The 8,573-nt window shown below is 37.3% G+C and overlaps 1 pseudogene across 1 annotated transcript in view; it reads left to right on the top strand.

Moving 5' to 3' along the window:
- The first annotated feature begins 5,472 nt into the window (after window positions 1-5,472).
- LOC308631403 (SNW domain-containing protein 1-like) overlaps window positions 5,473-8,573 on the top strand; it is a 58,919-nt pseudogene continuing 55,818 nt past the window's right edge. The window contains exon 1 of the transcript in view: window positions 5,473-5,680. The product of the transcript in view is annotated as an SNW domain-containing protein 1-like (transcript). The remainder of the gene's footprint in view (window positions 5,681-8,573) is intronic.

The raw sequence follows: 8,573 nt of genomic DNA, 5'->3' as shown, positions 1-8,573 counted from the left end.
TTGTGTTTTGCTCCTGTGAGAAGTTCCTCCCCAGGCCCTGAGTCTGCTCTTCCATGTTCAGAATGTAATAATTGAAATCATAGATTATATCCAGTATCTGGATTTTGCTATCATAGTTAAATGGATTTATTAATCATCCATGTTGCATAAATCAATAGTTTGTTTTTTCCACTAATGAGTATTTCATTATATGGGACCAGTACAGTTTGTTAATTCATTTGTCTTTCAAAGGATATCTGGATTGCTTCCACTTTGGGCAATTATGATAAAAGGTGGGTATTCAATGCAGAGAACCAGTAACTTTTATTAGTAGACAGAAAAAAAATCATGGGAAGTTTATTTATCCCCACTTTCACCATGGGGTTCTTTTGGCCACCAGAAATCTCTGCAGGAAGGAAGACAAAGGGAACTATGACTTGACCTTACATGTTTCCTTTCCCCAAAAGCAAAAGCAAATGTCAGAAAGCTGGAGGGAGAAAAGTAAGGGGCTTTCATTAAAATCACTCATATACTGAATGAAGACCAAATGAAAACACAAAATTGGGATTTTTCTTCATAAAAAGCACCTGGTCAGGGTGGGTGCAGAAAGGGTACAGAAACACAGTGAGTGACCCTTGAAGGTGCCTGGGAGAGCTGGGCTGTTGGCATGTCTTGATCAAACTTTTCTTTATTTCTCTCTTTTGGAGAAACTCTTGTTGAACAATTTTCTTGCCTTCTCAAAATATCACATACTGTTCCAGAAATTAATTCTAGCTAGATTTTCTTTAATTAAATGTTAATCAGGGCAATGAGAAATAAAAGGCTAAAGGTAAGAAATACTAGAGGTTAAAAAAAAAGCAATAATGGGAGACAAGGTAGGATCAACACAGATAGGACCTTAAATTAAAAGTACATCTAAGTTCTTGACTCAGTTATGCCAATATAGTTTAAGCCCTCAGAAATTTATAGTGAGTTAGATATTGCAAATTAAAAATAAATTAGAAACTTTAGCTCATTTATTCATTATGTACCCATAGGTTATGCTGCATTAAAGAGTAAGAATGGAAATTTTTTCCATTAAAAATCTTAAGAAAGGAATTTTGATTTTGCCAATTAAAAAACTCATTCCTACTTAACTTGGACACTCGTCCCTGAATGTGGCATTAGCTCACAGAGATCTGTGTGACATAAATTTCATATTCCCACCACTTCTTTCTGCTCTGCACCTTACTGCAGTTGCTGGAGGCCCCTCTGGTTCCCTGTGTTCCAACCCCAGAGCCATTTTTGAGTGGTCTGTCTCCCACCTACTCCTCCTGTCTCTGTCTTATGCATCTATACCACCTCTCATTGGTTGCTATTACACATGAATGGTGGATGTGTGGTCCTCAGCCACAGTTCTACCATAGCATCATTCATTTTTAAAGACCCACTGACTCCCTTTTCTAAAAAATTAACTCCAACACCTGTAGCTCAACTTGAAGGACCTTCCCTCTCTAATCCCAATTGTTCCTGCTATGTTTTGCACGTGGTTTGTTTCCCAAAGGTTCATGTGTTGGAGGTTGGTCTTCACTGTGGTTGGATTGAGGTGCCAGGACCTTTAAGAGGTGGAATCTAATGGGAAGCAATTAGGACAGTGACCTTGAAAATGATTAAGATCATTTTGATGGGACTCTTGGTTAGATCTCAAGATAGGGCTGCTATTAAGAAAAGAAATAGAAGAAGGAAAAAAAGAAAAAAAACCCACAAGACTGTCCACTTTGACTCCCTTTCTAGCTGTGTGATTTCTCTTTATTGCATGCATCCTATCATGATGCTGTCCACTGAAAGTCCCTCACCAGAGACTGAACTAGGGGACTGTCTAATTTTGGACTTTCCACCTCCCAAACTGTGAGATAAACAAATCTGATTTTTACTTAAGTGCCCAGCTGCCATGACCAGAGCAGCCAATCAGCAGGTTCTGGTGATGGGCAAAGGGGGATAAGAAAAATAAAGACTTACAGATGCAGATTTTGAATATAACATCTGGGGTTGGGTGGAGCGCTGCTCTCTGATGGAGAAGCAGTCTAAAGAATTACACCATCAATTTTTATTTATATATGTCTCATTATCAAATTAAAGACTATGCAAGCATTTATTCTTTGTATTTGGGAAAGTTACAGAACTAGCAACATTATGAAGCTTATTACACAGTTACATTCTACAATTGTGATGTGCAATGTTAGGAGCTTTGTGTAGCTCTCAAGAAAGTCCACTGCTTAAAGTTACTGTTAGGCAGACAGGTTTAGGAGTAGCAGAGCTGGTTAAACATTGAAGTTGGCAAGAAATTTCCTCAATTCCCAGGAGCTATGTGCCTGAGATTGAGGTCAAGGCTGGTAAGACTCTAGCACAGAGCCTCCTCATGAAGCCACAGCAGTTAGGCATCCTGCACTTTTTTGCACAGAAATTTTCCCAGGCATCATGCATGTCATAATCATGAACTCATCAAAGACCCCTATCTCAGACACTGCTCTTCCACTCTTTGTCACCATTCTCCACACCCAGCTTCAAGTATTTTGTTATACTAATGGAAAATTGACCAATACAATTCTTTGCCAGGGTCCAACCCCAGCAGGGATCCAAGGGTCCTGAAGGATGAGGGGCATCCATGAAAAAAGAAGAGACAGGACGACAGGTTGCAAATTATAAGCAGCTTCCAGAAGGATCTGCTGCCCCTAGAGGGGCACTTTATTTTTATAACTTTTTTACAGGTGTATTTTCAGGTAGTTAATGGATAACCTCAAAGCCTCAAATTGATTTACATAATTTTCAAGAGTTACAATTGTTCTGACATACATTGATTACCTAAGATATTGAGTACATTGTTTAAAATATTTTCCTGTAATCTTTTGCCAAAAAGGTTTAAGCTTTTACATTTTTACCTTAACCACTAGGTACAAGACTACACAACTCGACTACATGTTTCCTGACCTATTATTAACTTTTAACTTTAAAGCATACCTATAGTTATAACTTTAAAGCATACCTATTATTATTGGTAAGCTTTCTTACTTCTAAACTAAAATCCCAACAAAACACACTTAAAATAGTGACAGTCTATTACTGAAAAGCCTACTACTCTGTCAATCAAACACAAACTAAAACATCTAAAACTTTGATCTAAAATAAACCTTTTCAATAGATGAACGGATAAAGAAACTGTGATAATTTACACAATGAAATATTACTCAGCATTAAAAGAGAATAAAAAGACATTTTCAGGTAAATGTATGGAGTTGGAGAATATTATGCTAAGCAAAGTAAGTCAACCCCCCAAAACTAAAGGCCAAATGTTTTCTCTGATAAGTGGATGCTGATGTATGACTGGGGCGGGGGAGGGGGGGAGGCAGGCATGGAAAGAGTGGAAAAACTTTGGATTGGGCAAAAAAGGAGAGTGGGGAGAGCTTATGGGGCCAGGAAAGATGGTGAAATCAGATGGACATCATTACCCTAGGTACATGTATGACTGCACAAAGGGTGCGTCTCTACAACATGTACAACCAGAAAATTGTAATGTTGCCCTCCATTTGTGTACGATGAATTGAAATGCATTCTGCTCTCATGTAAAACTAAGTAGAACAAATAAAAATAATAAAAGGAAAAAAAGAAAAGAAAAATAAAATAAAATAAAACTTTTCTATCTATAAGTTGATTATCTCAGGTATTTGTTATAGTAATGAAAAGCTAACACAGGGACTGTGTGGGGAACTGGTTCTACCGATCTTTATTTTCCCTTGACATATTTCCTTTGATGGTGATTTTCAAACTGTTATAGCCCCAGTATCCCTGGCATCTTTTGAGGGTATGAGGTGGACATGGGTGATATAACCTTTCAACTGATTCAGCTAGAGAAATTCCTTATGCATTTCCTTTCATATTTTGTTTAGCTTTGATGAGTTCCATGCTAAAGACAATCAGACACAATCAGTGTATAGTGCTACCAAGAGTCAAAGATTTGTATTTGTGTAGAGAATGATTTTCAATTCTTCAATTCTTCTCAGGAAATGATTTCATTTAGGAATTAGATAAGGGTTTAAACATGGAGGAAAGGGGAGTAAAATGACTCTTGGGATCTTTCCCAAATTTATGACTCTGTGCCTCAGTAGTGGCTTCATATGGGATTCCTTTTCATCCTAACCAACTATTTTTAATTCTACATAGAAGAGGTCAGAATGGAAAGGCAGTGAACTCATTCTTCAAAGGAGCCAGGCGGAGGGCGGGTCTCCATACATTCAGGCAGCGCTCATCAGCTGCTCCCAGGAAACAGCTTATTACTTTTCTTTTGGCCAGTGAGCCATTGCTTAAGCACCAATTACTATCTAATTATATTTGTGACAGTGCACTAAAGGCATGAGGGATTAGTAGATGAGGCATACATCACTGCATTTCACTTGTGTGAGTTCTGTTGCCTGTGGGCAACACCATTTCAGTTTCTGGAATCAGTATGGAGATTTATTCATTATTAGAATGTACTTTTTTAAAAAAATCAATCAACTCTCAAGTGCACCATATCATCATGGGGAGGGGTTTCCCTTTCAAGTAAAAAATAATGCTGGCTGGGGCTGCTGCGTAGGTGAGCGGCAGCTCCAGGGCGGGCCTGCGGGCCTCTCTCCTGAGCCCACCACCCATTCCGAGCATGGCAGTCCCTTCAGCCTCCACCACTTCAGCCTCAGGCCGCAGCTTCTGTCCGCGGAAGCCGGGATCCCCTGACTGGGCCCTCACCTACCCTCCTCGCCAGCCTCTGAGCCCCATTTCCTGCTTTTTAAAATTTTCTTGGGGAGGAATGAGTGGATCTGGATGAATTGCCCCAGGGGTCCTCGATGAAGCCGACCAAGAGGCCATGCTCATTTTAGAGGGTACCTGCGGGTCCCTGGTGGGGAAGGAGTTGTCTTGCATGGTCAAGGGACTTCCCGAGCTTGCAGGGACTATGACCAGAACTGTGTGGATGAGACAGGTCCGAAGCCCAACAGCCAGCTCACATGAACCACCCTCTTCCCGGCCAGCCTGGCATCTGAAGAAACCTCCCTCAGAGCACTGGAAAGGTTGATGACAGAATTTTTCCATGACTGTACAACCAATAAAAGAAAAACATGAGATAGAGGAGCTTCTTAATAACTTTGCCCAGCAAATAGGAGCCGGGAGATTCTGCCTCTATTTTCTCTCCATCACCAGGAATGACTATGTAATGATGTATAGTTTAATGGTTTTTGAGAATAAAAATAAATGTGGCTGATCAATAAAATGTGGCTTTGGGGTCCCATCTTAGAATAAGATGGAAATCCATGGCTTTCTGCCCAAACTCCTTTTGGTTCACCATAAAACCTTACCTTACTTAATAAGGACAGTTATTGTTGACATAGGACATCAGGATTGGCCCATATTCTACCATGACTTTTTTTTTAAACCAACAATTTACACTTGATTCAGTCCCCTGTGACAGCCCACCTTGGGTTGGTCATGTTGAAGACAATTTCGGAAGAGCTAGCTTGTCCCTTCGAGGGTCTCAGTGTGGCTCCAAAGAAGCAGTTGGGGAAGCTGCTAGACCAGGTGCAGAAGGTGCTTGGGCTCCTGACAGGTATCTTGGAGACTGTCTGGGACAAACACGGTGTTACTGTTGCCATTCCACCACCATCCCTGACCTTAGGAGAAAGTGGTGACTTACTGAGTAACCTGTTGTTAAGTCCTTGCTCAGGTTTTACTATTTGACTTTTTCCAGGAGAACATCTTGCAATGTAAATGTATAGAATTGTTGCTATTGTGAGTTTTGCACAAACAAGAAGTGTCCATCAAAAGATAGGAGAGATGTTAATGTGGGTTCAAGTTAATGCGGTACACATCTATTTTGCTTTGTTATGGTTCCCTGGAATGAGCCTAATATTGCCTACGCCTATTTCCTTAAAGTACTTTAAAAGATGACTTCATCACTGTGGTCAGAGGCAGTGATCATTATTTATTTTCTTTGCAGATGATGTTATTTATGTATCTTACAACTTGCAGTAACATGATTTTACTGCTATATAAAGACAAGGGAAGTTGGAAACATATTATGAACAATAATGTTGACTGTTCATAAACATCTAAGCTGAAAAACTGTATTGAATTAGAAAATATTTATAACTTGCCTGACAGTAAAAGTTGTTAATATCTTAATCGGTTTTCCTTGGACCATCTGTTATTATTAAACTATACCGAATTAAGCTATCTCCTTTTTCTTAGAGTAACAGAATATAAAGGCAACTGCCTAAAGTTTTATGCTTTTTAGATTGGACAGTTTTAATTGTTCTAAAGTTTATAAAATTGATACATAAGATTATTTTGGTTTGGTTCATTGTAAGTAAGCTTTGTGTGACATTTGTTTTATATAAATACAGAAACTCATGGTATGGTATATTTTTTTCATGATTATGACTTAAAGATAACTTTCTATATGAACACAGAGGTTTTAGTATTCACACAATTTCATATCCTTTCTACCTTTGGTTAAGAAAGTCTGTCTTGTCTTCATATGTTAATAAAATATAGCTGCTTGTACCAGTCATCAAAAAAATGTTGGAATTCAATATACAATTGTGAATATTTTAAACATATGTGTTGCAATATAAAATACACATCTACTACTTAAAACTCATTTTATCTACTTAATCTACCAAAAGTTATACATGTTATTATTGAATACTGTATTCAGTATTACTTGTGAATTCTTTAGACATGAAATTATGGGAATTTAAATAGAATATGTAAAAATAATCAGTAGTAATGACAATAACAATAATAGATGCTTTTATGAGAACTTATACTCAGCACAAAAAAAGGCATGAATCAGGAGTGGATATGGTGTCCACTTTGAAGTCAAGGAAAGGGAAACAGAGAGTGATTTTTCATTTTAAATACATGCACCTCATATAATATTATATTAAGGGATCTCACTGTAGGAATCATTAATAGATCATGTTAAAATTCCTTTTTTGTGCTTTTAAAAATTCATCTCAGGCTGGGGGTGTAGCTCAATGGTACAGCCCTTGCCTAGCATATATCAGAACCTGGGTTCAATTCCCAAGCACCACCAAAAGGAAAAAGAAAAAGAAAAAAATTCATCTCAAGGCATTTGTTTTATGGGTAATTTATCTCTTTAGAAAGAAGTGACGGTAAGATTCAGGGACACTATGGAAAAGGCTGACAATATTCTTTTAATTTCCAATGACAACCTGTCTCTAACTTACTAAACCACTACTTGGACAACTGAGTCTTGGCAAATGCAATTTTTGCAAAATTCTATTCAGTTAGCTAATACATTGTGATTACTACTACTATTGATATTAATTAAGCTACAGATAATGCTCTAAAGTTACTTTTTGTAATAAATTTTCCCAAAGCAATGAAAATCTGTACAAGGAATTCTGTGTCAATACAGGATTTAAGTATTCTTTATTCTTATTTTTAAGAATTGAAATTTTTGACATGTTAAGATACAAAAAAATATAATGGCATATGATTAAATTTATATGTAATATCCAGATTAGGTAAATCTATGGAGATAGAAAAGTTAGTGGTAGATAGAAGCTGGTGGAAGGGAAGAATAGGGAATGAATGCTTGGTAAGTATGGAGTTTACCTTAAGGATTATGTAAACTTCGTCTCAATAAAAATATAGTTTCACAAATATTAAGGAAAAGAGTAGATAGTTCCTCTCTTAAGGAACATAGCATTATTACAAATTCAGATTTCCTAAATTACTAATAATTAATCTCAGTCCTGAAAACTAGAGGAAGCACATCTCTTAAACTGACCAATGAGAGAAGAACAACCAGAACATATCTTGAGTCTTTATATTTTAATTAACAAATTTAATACTTATGATGTGTGTGTGTGTGTATGCGATCATATGTGTGTATATGTGTGTGTGTGTGTGTATTCATCTATATCTATATCCAGCCATACAAAACTTCTGGTACCTTGAAAAATGTTAGTTTCCTAAAAGGGTGGCATTTCTAAGCTCACTGGCTTCATATTTTTTTTCTGGGTCATCCAAGTTACCACCCTGGCAGGCCCTCCCAAGGCAGCACTGTGATCAGCACAGCAAACCACAAAACTTAATGTCTACAACTAAGTTTAAAGTGACAATCTGAGTATCAGTTTTGAGGTATCTCTGTCTGTAGGCTGAGAAAGAAAGCAACATTTATGGAGGTTCTAGTTCAGACTGGGTGGAGGATCCATTAACCCTGGGCAAGGACAGAAGCCCAAAGTAAATTAAATTCCTGTGTAATAGCAATCACCCAAAGAACATATATGGGATATATAACTTTCTAATGTCTATAGGAATAAAAAACGGGGAATTAAATAACTCTTGAGCAATGAATAAATGTCAGGTAAGCAATTTTATGCAAATATGATTGGTTATAAATGATATATTTGTGTGGGCACATGTAGTGCATATATGTGTATACAAAAATATGCATATACATATTTATAATTACTTAGCATGGTAAATTGAAAACATCATGGCAGAAAAAATAGCAGATTCTTAAGACAAATATGCAAAGAGGAAGAAATTAATATCTT

This window comes from Spermophilus citellus (genome assembly GCF_964194105.1).
Source record: "Spermophilus citellus genome assembly, chromosome: 12".
NCBI classification, from domain to species: Eukaryota; Metazoa; Chordata; class Mammalia; order Rodentia; family Sciuridae; genus Spermophilus; species Spermophilus citellus.
Note: the sequence above shows the minus strand (reverse complement) of the source record. Positions and strands in the feature narration are given on the sequence as shown.